The sequence below is a fragment of the Meles meles genome, chromosome 15 (assembly GCF_922984935.1).
Source record: "Meles meles chromosome 15, mMelMel3.1 paternal haplotype, whole genome shotgun sequence".
Lineage (NCBI taxonomy): Eukaryota > Metazoa > Chordata > Mammalia > Carnivora > Mustelidae > Meles > Meles meles.
The window spans coordinates 69,081,100-69,092,359 of record NC_060080.1 but is presented as its reverse complement, the minus strand read 5'-3'; the positions used below and the strand labels follow the sequence as shown (position 1 = coordinate 69,092,359).

General features: G+C 37.8%; 1 pseudogene; it reads left to right on the top strand.

Moving 5' to 3' along the window:
• Nucleotides 1-6,296: 6,296 nt before the first annotated feature.
• Nucleotides 6,297-7,194, top strand: LOC123925938 (annotated as a pseudogene).
• The last annotated feature ends 4,066 nt before the right edge of the window (nt 7,195-11,260 follow it).

The following is an 11,260-nucleotide window of genomic DNA, read 5'->3' as shown; positions in this document are numbered from 1 at the left end:
AACCCGTTCCTGTCTTTTATTGGGCTGCACCAAGTGTACAATTCTCCAGTGAGCCCAGGAGTCAGAAACTGTCAATTACAAGGAAATGGTTGGCAGACTGAATGAATATTTGTGTGTAATTATCACAGCATCCACCAGCAGCAAAGACTCCGGAATGGTGCACAAAAATATTAGTGTCCTTTCCCTGCTAAAAGACCCATTTTTACACTGTGTGATATCAGTGCCTAACAGAGGTGATGAAGCAGGTTGCAGGCAATTTATTTTGCCAGCCACATGTAACCCAAGATGTTACTCATCACTGAACAGTGACTGCTTTTGCCAAAAGCATTATTTTCAAATATTTAAGAGTCTCAGCTTTCCTTTGGCCATCCTAGCGCTCCCTTCTCCTCTAGCTTTATAGTCCTAAAGGACAATGGTCAGGGCATGCTTTTAAACAGTCATAAGCTCTCAAGCAATGAGCCTTTCTAGAGTCCCTTTTCCTCATATATAAAAATGGAGTTGACAGATATTCTAACTCAGATATTTTATATTACTGTAATATCCATATTTCCTTTCAGGAAAACCTGCAGAGAAATTCCAGTCTTGATGGCTCGATGAAATGCATTCTGTCACCAGCAATCCACTTGCTTTGTACTAGCTCTTTAGGTTGTTGAAAGAGAAGAAAAATAAGAATGATCACCTCGCCTGAGAGTGATGGCTTTTTTCTGAACTCTAACCCTTCTAAAATGATATTTTTGTATTTTTTGTGGCCAGACACTCTTTTGAAAATCTAAAAAGGGTCTGCATCTTCTTGCCAAAAATAAAAATTACATGTTCATGTATACATGCACACTCGCCCATTCTCAGAAGATTCTCAGAGTTACCTTAGCATCTGATGTCACTATCTTGAATGCTTAATACTTGTACTTTTGAATTTTTGTTTTGTAAGAGAAGTCCAATGGGATAATGCAAAGGAGCAGAGGAGAATGGGAAATAGGTGTGTCCCCTGTGTTTGCCATTTTATTTGCATATAGAATTCACAATGCCTGAGGACCACAAAATGCCAGTGGGAGCCACAATTTATGGGTATACAGCAAGATTCAAAGGAAAGACAACGGAAATGTGTATATGTACTACAGATGAGCAGGGGTACCAAGAGGCCAGGCTTTCAGATCAAACCAGAACTTGTTCCAAATACAGAAAGGTGACAGTAATATTCTAAGAAACGCAAATAACCAAAGAATCCTACTGTATCCTTACTTGTTTCTGTGACTTCCCTGTATTAGCCAATAACCTACACTGGAAATGATGGCATAGAAAGAAAAGATAGGGCAACCCATCATCCTTTTTTTTTTTTTCCATTATATCCTTCCTGACACATCAGAAAACTCTAAGTAGTGGGTTTGAATAGAGTACATTTGTACCAAGAAGTGAAGTAAAAACAGTTGCATTAGTTTTGTGCTATGTTTTTGCTATTCTGGTGAGGACAAAATACATATGGCAAACTACAAAATAAGAATTGTACAAGTTTAGTGGTTCTGCATACAGGTTAAATGTTTAATATTTAAATTTGCATTGTACAATATACAGATGACCCTTGAACAGTGTGGGACTTAGGCATGTCAAAAAGAAAATCCAGGGGCACCTGGGTGGCTCAGTGGGTTAAGCCACTGCCTTCAGCTCAGGTCATGATCTCAGGGTCCTGGGATCGAGTCCCACATTGGGCTCTCTGCTCAGCGGAGAGCCTGCTTCCCTTCCTCTCTCTCTGCCTGCCTCTCTTGTGATTTCTCTCTGTCAAATAAATAAATAAAATCTTTAAAAAAAAAAATCCATGTTTAACTTTTAACTTCCTAAAAATTTAACTACTGATAGCCTACTGTTGACCAGAAGACTTACAATAACATAAACAATTAACACATATAAATATAAAATACTGTATTCTTACAACAAAGTAAGCTAGAGAAAAGAAAATACTATTAAGAAAATCATAGGGGAGGGGCGCCTGGGTGGCTCAGTGGTTTAAGCCTCTGCCTTCGGCTCAGGTCATGATCTCAGGGTCCTGGGATCGAGTCCCGCATCGGGCTCTCTGCTCGGCGGGGAGCCTGCTTCCCCCCCTCTCTCTCTCTGCCTGCCTCTCTGCCTACTTGTGACCTCTCTCTCTCTGTCAAATAAATAAATAAATAAAAAAGAAAGAAAGAAAGAAAATCATAAGGGAGAGACCTCAGAGAAAGATGCTGGAGTAGGAGGATCCTGAGTGCACCTCCTCCCATGGACACACCAAGGAAATAACCTCAAGTATTGCAGCTCACTCTGAAGAAGTTTTGAAGACTGCCTGAACAGATCTTCCTCAGCTAGTCATAGAGAGAAGACCATATCAGAAAAGGTAGGAAGGGCAGAGTTGTAACTGGGAATCAGCAACCTGACATGTCCCTCCTATGTGTGGGTTGTCATTAACAAAAAAAGTGAGGGGATCAAGCCCCCCCATCTGGCACCCCTAAAATCCCTAGCTCTAGGGGCTCACATTGGAAAAGCAAGTTCCCGTAATGTCTAGCTTTGAAAATCATCAGGGCTTAATTCTGGGAGAGCCGAAGGGCTAAAGAAAACTGAGTTTCCACCCTTCAAGAGTCAGCATGCTAAATAACTTGGCCTGAGACACATCCTAGAAGCAGTAATTTGTAAAGTCCCTGAGATATACATATATATAAGGAGATTTATAAACTAATTTCAGGACAAATGCAGTAAGGGTAGGATCTGTAGGAGCTTTCTCTGGGAACAAAAATGCTGACAGATGACCTTTGTCTTGCCCTCTCCATGCCTAGATAGCCAGGGACTTTCAGGAGCCAGGGCTGACATTCTCCATCTACTTTTCTACCACCGTAAGTACTGCCCTGGCATTCCCACCTGATTCAACAACCACTTGCCCCAGAAGATGTCCCTCCAAAGCTGCTTCTACACAATACTTGGGAAAAATGGAAGCAAGTCTTGCCCATCAGTGCACCCAGGGTTGGTGCAATTGGGCCTCATAGTCAGCTTCACTGAGAGAAAGCCCTGCACACCAGTACGCCTCCAGCAGTCACAGCTCAGCCACAAATGAAGGACACACACAGTCACAGAGTGGACATGAATAGACTACCTAGTTCTTGTGACCAGAGATGACTATGTTATAGGACACCAAAAGAGCCCTCTTCTACAAAGCCAGTGCTTTAAAGATCAAAAGATAGAGCAGATCTACATAATAAGGAAACAAACAAAAAAAGTGAGACAAAATGAGGAGACAGAGGAATATGTCCCAAATTAAAATCACAGAAAAAAAGGTTACATGAAACAGAAATAAGCAATATGACAGATAAAGACTTCAAAGTAATGGTCATAAAAATAGTCAAGACTTTAGAGGGTACAGAAGAATGAATCGATGATTGAGAAGAAAAGGTAATAGAAAGTAATCCAGCTGAACAGGAAAAAGAGAAGAAAAACAAATGAGGGTAACAACATTATCAAGCATAATAATCCCATTATAGGATTCCCAGAAAGAGAAGAGAAAACAAGGGGGCAGAAAACTTATTTGAAGACATAATAGCTGAAAACTTCCCTAAATTGAAGAAAGAAACCTAGTCATGTGAAGAGAGCCCCAACAAAATGAACTCAAGGAGGCTGGCAATGAGACACATAACAATTAACAAAAATAAAAGAGTTTTAAATGCAGCAGGAAAAAAGCAAACAGTTTCATACAAGTAAAACCCCACAAAATTGTCAGCTATGTTTTCAGCAAAATTTTACATGCTTGAAGAAATTTTACATGACATGATAGATTCAAAATCTTGAAAGGTAAAAAACCTACAACAAAGAATACTCTACCTACAACAAAGAAACCCAGCAGGTTTCTCCTACAGAATTAAAAGAGACAGAAAGCATTTCCCAAAGAAAATTTAAAGGAGTTCATCACCACTAAACCAGCATTATAAGAAATGTTAAGGAGAATTCTTTAAGTGGAAAGAAATGGCCATAAGTAGATAAAACTTAGGAAAGAAAGAAATTATTTTAAAATTAAACATGTAGTAACAGTAGTAAATCAATGACTTATAAGGGTAGAAATGGAAATAATAACAAATTATATACAGAGAGAACTCAAAGAAATAAAATCAGAAATGAAAGAGAATTTACAACAGACACCATAGAAATACAAAAAATTACATTCCAAAAATTGGACAACCAAGAAGAAATTAATAAATTCCCAGAAACATACAGTCTTCCAAAACTGAAATAGATAGAAATACAAAAATATGAACAGACCGTTTACTAGTAATGAAATTGAATTGGTAATTTTAAGATTTTCAGCAAATGGAAATCCAGGGACAGATGCATCACAAGTGAATTCTACCAAACTGTTAAAGAAGATTTAATACCTATCTTTCTTAAGCTATTCCAAAAAATAGAGAAGGGAGGAATGCTTCTAAATTCATTCTATGAAGCCAGCAAAACCAAAGACATTACCAAAAAAATAATAATAATAATAATAATAATAAATTACAGACCAATATCCCTAATGAACATAGATGTAAATGTCCTCAGTAAAATATTAGCAAACCAAATTCAACAATACATTAAAAAGATCATTCACCACAATCAAGTGGGATTTATTCCAGAGGTACAATAGTTCAATGTACATAAATCAACATGATATACCACACTAACAAAATAAATGATAAAAATTATATGATCATCTCAACAGATGTAGAAAAGGCATTTGATAAATTCAACATATATTCATGATTAAAACCCTGAGCAAAATGGGTTTAGAAAGAACATATGTAAACATAATAAAAGTCATATATGACAAACCCACTGCAAATGTCAATAATGAAAATCTGTAAGCTTTTCCTTTATGGTCAGATATACTTTAGAATAAGTATATCTACTCTTACCACTTTTATTCAACAGAGTACTGAAAATCCTACCCATGAAAATCAGATAAGAAATTAAAGACATCCAAGTTGGCAAGAAGGAAGTAAAAGTGTCCCTATTTCAGGTGACAAGAAAATACATATAGAAAATTATAAAGAGCCCAACAAAAATTAGAACAAATAAATGAATTCAGTAATGTTGCAAGATGCAAAGTCAATATACAGAACTCTTTTGCATTCCCATGCACTAATAATGAAATAGCAGAAAAAGCAAACAATCTCATTTATAATTGCATGAAAAAGACTAAAATACTAGTAGTAAACTTAACCAAAGAGGTTAAAGACCTGTATTCCCAAAACTACAAGATACTGATTAAAAACAAAACAAAACCTGAAGACAACACAAATGGAAAGATACACCATGCTCATGGAGTAGAAGAATTAAAATGTCCATACTATCAATGCAATCTACAGATCAATTAATCCCTATCAACATTCGAACAGCAGTTTTTTTAATAGAACTACAACGCAATGCCACAAATTTGTACGGAATCACTATGACCTCAAATAACTAAAGCAATCTTGAGAAAAGAACAAAGCTGGAGTTCTCACAATCCCAGATTTCAAACTATACTACAAAGCTAAGGTAATCAAAACAGTATGGTACTGGCACAAAACCAGACATATAAACCAACAGAATAGAACTGAGAGCCTAAAAGTAAACCAATGTTTACATGGTCAATCTATGACAACAGAGGCAAAAATATACTATGAGGAAAAGACAGTCTCTTCATTAAATGGTAATGGGAAAACTGGACCAATTTTCTTTCACTGTATACAAAAATAAATAAACTCAGAATAGATGAAAGATCTAAATGTAAGATCTGAAACCATAAAACTCCTAGAAGAAAACATAGGCAGTCATCTTTTGGACATCAATCTTAGCAATATTTTTTTGGATCTGTCTCCTTAGGCAAAGGAAACAACGAGAAAAACAAACAACTGGGATTACATCAAACTGAAAAGTTTTTGCACAGCAAAGGAAACCACCAACCAAATGACAAGGTAACCTACTGAGCAGGGAAAAGATATTTGCAAATCCTATATCTAATAAAGAGATAACAACCAAAATGGGTAAAGAACTTATATAACTCAGCACCCCAAAAAGTAAATAGTAATAATCTGATTAAAAATGAGCAGAGCAGGGCATGTGGGTGACTCAATTAGTTAAGTGTTTGACTCAATTTTGGCTCAGGTCATGAACTCAGGGTTGTAGGACTGAGCCCCACATTGGGCTCTCCCTCTCTCTCTGCCCCTCTACTAACTCATGTTCTCTTTCTCTCTTAAAAAAAAAACAAAAAAGAGCTACACCGCCAGAGCCGACAAGCGGGTGGCTGTCCCTGCTGCTCGTCCTCGTCTTCCCACGTCACCGCTGCCACCATGCCCGGAGGTCTCCTTCTCGGGGACGAGGCTCCCAACTTCGAGGCCAATACTACCATCGGCCACATCCGTTTCACGACTGTCTGGGAGACTCATGGGGCATTCTCTTCTCCCACCCTCGGGATTTTACCCCCGTGTGTACCACGGAGCTTGGCAGAGCTGCAAAGCTGGCACCAGAATTTGCCAAGAAGAACGTCAAGATGATAGCCCTTTCAGTAAATAGTGTTGAAGACCATCTTGCCTGGAGCAAGGATATCAATGCTTACAATGGTCAGGAGCCCACAGAAACATTACCTTTCCCCATCACTGATGATAAGAATTGGGACCTTGCCATCCTGTTAGGCATGCTGGACCCCTCGGAGAAGGACGAAAAGGGCATGCCTGTGAAGCACGTGTGGTGTTTATTTCTGGTCCTGACAAGAAACTGAAGCTGTCCATCCTCTACCCAGCGACAACCGGCAGGAACTTTGATGAGATTCTCAGAGTAATTACCTCTCTCCAGCTAACTGCGGAAAAGAGGGTTGCTACCCCGGTTGATTGGAAGGACAGAGACAGCATGATGGTTCTTCCCACCATCCCTGAAGATGAAGCCAAAAAAATCTTCCCTAAAGGAGTCTTCACCAAAGAACTCCCCTTGGGCAAGAAGTACCTCCGCTACACGCCCCAGCCATAGTCTCCAACCGTGGTCTCCAGCCGTGGTCTCCGGGGAGCTGGTGCTGGAGCTGTTGGCTTAGCTCAGTGAGCCAGACGATGCCAGCTGCCAATCATGTTCTCCTGCAACTCTTCATAAAAACATCCTGGTGTGATCACAGCCAGGGTCTTTAGGCTGCTCTACTACTGGCTTATTAAATGAAAATGGCACTAAAAAAAAAAAGGTACAGAGTACCTGAAATAGGCATTTTTGCAAAGAAGACACACAGATGGCCAACAAACACATAAAAAGATGTTTATCATCACTAATCATTAGGGAAATGCAAATCAGCTATGAGATATCACTTCATACTAGTCAGAATGACCAGTATCATAAAGATGAGAGAGAAGTGTTGGTGATGGGGAGAAAAGGGAACACTTGTGTGCTGTTGGTATGAATAAAATTGGTACAACTACTATAGACAATATGGAGATTACTCTAAAACTAAAAATAGAAATATTATTTGATCTAGTAATTCCACTTCTGGGTACTAATTTGAGAAAATTTGAAAAGATACATGTACCTTGCATTTATGTACCATTTTCTACAATGACTAGGAGATGAAAGCAACTCACATGTCCATTGATAGATGAATGGATAAAGAACATATGGTATATATACACAAAATATTACCCAGCTATAAAAAAAAATGAGATCCTGCCATTTGCAACAACATGGATGGACCTAAAGGATGTTATGCTAAGTGAAATAAGTTCAGACAAAGAAAAATATCATATGATTTCACTCCTATGTAGAATCTAAAAAGCAAATGAACAAACAACAGGAGAAACAGACTCACAGAGAACGAACTGGTGGTTGCCAGTAGTGATGTGGGTAGAGCGATAGGCAAAATAAGTAAGGGGGATTAAGGGGTATAAACTCCCAGTTATAAGTAAGTCATGAGGTTGAAAAGTATAGCATAGGGAGTATAGTCAATAATATTGTAATAACTTCATGTGGTGACAGATGGTACTGCATTTCATGACATAAATAATTGGTAAATCACTATGTTATACAATTGAAACTAATGTCAACTATATTTCAATTAAAAATTTAAAAATATAAACCAAAAAAAATCATGAAATACATTTATGGTACTGTGCTATATTTATCAAAAAAAAAAAAACTGTATAAATGAACCCATGCAGTTCAACCTGTGTTCAGGTATCAACTGTAAATATGAATGATAAAAATACATGCCAAAATATTTTAGGCTTCTCCCAGTTTTTAGTTAAATTCTAGTTAGTTAACATACAGTGTAATATGAGTTTCAGGTATACAATTTAATGATACACATGGCAATAATTTAAAATTATTTCATTTTTTTCTCAGAAATAAAAAATAGCAAGTCAAAAGACAAGTCATGGGAGAAAGGAAAAAGTGTCTATTTTAGTACCATACAGATACTATATTTTCTAAAAATGGCATTTTTTTCTGAAAGCATTTTTGAACGAAGGGCTCAACATTATCATTTTGTACCGAAACCCCCAAATTTTGTAGTCAGCCCTACTCTTACAAGTATTTAGCATACCATTTCAAGTGATTCTGAAATCCTTACAAGGTAGGAAGAAGAGGACATACTGATGTGTATGAAATTGTATTAATTTGTTTGGGCTGCCATAACAAATACTGTGGACCCAACAATACCTAGATAGAGCAATTACTAATGTCAAAATGCAAAGATTTTGTTACTGACAACTCTTTTCTTGACTACTTTTAACCTCCTCTCCACCTGAAGGGTCTCTTGAAGTATCCTATGACTGAAAATAACGCTTGCTCTTTTTTAAAAGAAGTTTTAATGATCTAGCATGACCAGTAACCAAGACAAAATGAATTGAAAGACTTCTATGTTAATAAACTGAGATTGCTCTTTAATTATCTAGAGCTCTCAAAACAATAATTGTCTCTGCTTCAGTGTTCTACATTGTTTTTCAATGAATACACATCAAGAAAACATTTTATGTGTCTGGTTGATGCCATAAAGTAAATTCCATTAATGTGTCTAAATACTTCTTGGCCCTTATCTAAAATTAATCTCTAATAGAATTTGGAGCCTTTTAATTATTTCTTTTCTCAGAAACCTGTAAAGTTTTCATCAATCGTGTTCCCAGAAATTGACCAGAGAAGGAAGCGTGGGCTTTCTGAGAAGCACACATACCAAACAGGGTGGCCTAATATTTTCTCACTGCTCCCCACCACTAATTTCTGAATACCAGAAGGGAAGATGGAGAAGTTAATTGACCCTTGATGCTCACAAGATCCAACCCATTTAAATTCATTTTCATGCCATGTAACACTAGCATTCTTTTCATATTTGAGTGATATATATTTTGTACCCAAGCCTGCCTCATTCAGTGAGGTGTGAATAAAGATCAGAAGGTATAGGTTTCAGTACAATTTCTAACATTAAGTCCATGGCCCATTTTAGGGATGCCCCCCACTCCCCCAGATAAGGAACCCTATCTCACAGCCCTCTTTATAGGATACCAAGAACAAATACCAAGGCCTCTCTTGATTAGTGATGTTTTTTCTTTCCAGCTCATGGAATTTTTCTCAAGCCTTTCACATCCTCCTATAAAAAACAAAGATCACTCCAAACTCTAAATACTAGACAACTTACTTTCAAGAGCCCCTGGTTGTTTACTCTATTCCCAAGTACAACCTCCCCCTGCATGACATATGGTATCTTGCTCTCCTGGGCAGTAAACATATGATCAACAAACTTTTTGATCTCATCTGTCCTATGTCAGGTGTCATGTGTTGAGCCATCCCCACAGCCATAGAGTGGGAATCCTTTTTTCACTAGGAGGATAAAGATGCGGAGATTAAAACTCACTGACAGGGCTGGATCTGCCCACCGCAGATACTCAAAAGGTCCAGTTTAATAGAATAAATTTTTACCACTGGCTGATTAGAATATTTTTTGAAAATGTCCCAGAAAATCAGACTCTCCAGCCTGAGTTTTAGAGCAGGTAGCATGAATCAGTTGGAGATAGACCTCCCTTCACAGATGAAAAGATGTTCTCCAAATGAAATGATACAGTACATTAAAATTAGGTGGGGCCAAGCTTTAACTTTTGAGGGATTTTGACTAGCCAGTTGGCCATATGTGTGTCTTCCAAATTTTAACCCAAGTGATTCTAAATATAGTTCATAACCTATAAACAAGGATGGACAAATACCAGGAAATCTCTATACTGAAAAAATATATAGCAAATAATTTGAAACTAAGACATCATTTATAATGCATAGGCATACCTCCAAAGTGTTTTTAAAGAACTCTGTTTTTGTACATTTAATTCCATCAAAGAAGAGCATATCTGTGCAGCATTTCTTTTGTTTCCCAACCCATTTGTCATGGTCCATGGCTGCTTGAAATTGATATATTTAAGTGCCACCAGCAAGGCCTGAATGAGAAAGGCTTTGCAATTCAGCCTCTGTGATCTTTTATATAAATATTGCTTTGAGTTGGACAGGGGAAAAGCTCAGGGTAGCACTATAATGCCAACCTGACAGACACTTTACAACTTCTGCCAATAGGATACTATATCAGAATCTTGCTTAGGCATGAAAGAAGAATGTTTCAGAAATCATTTAAAATGATAAAGTAGTCCCCAAAGAGATTTAGAGTAGATTTTTCAGCCATTAAGTACTTCTTCATATTTTCTATTATCCCCACCAAAGATAAGAACCCAGAGAAGGGACCATTCTCCACCGAAGGGCTCTGATTCCTCTAGGATGGCCTTGCTGTGGCTTGGGCTCTGGCCTCCGGAACCCTGCTCACTGGATCAGGATCTCTGCTCCACCCCTAACTTACAAGGGGCAAGACCTTCCACAGATTTCCCTATGTCTCTGTGCCTTAGCTTCCTAAATTTTAAACAGGGACATTCACAAAAGCTCAGTGTCGTATATGGAATGAATGAATCGGTAAATATATACTAAGCCCTTAAAACCAACAGTACTTGGTTCATACTGAATGCTCAATAAAACTTAGCCATTTTTTCATTATTGTCATTTTAGATTGGTTTAACTCCCCTTCAGACTGGGGTAAAGGTTATCTGGGCCATTTTTGGCTTAGAACAGAATAAAATTGTCCACTTATTTATTGAAAAGGGCTTTGAATATGATACAATTCAATTCTTCCTCCCTTCCATTCTGTTGTTTGACGAAACTGAAACACAGATAGTTTAACTTCCCCCAAAGTCATGGTAGACACAGAAATAGAACTCAGGACTCCTCATTCCCCAAA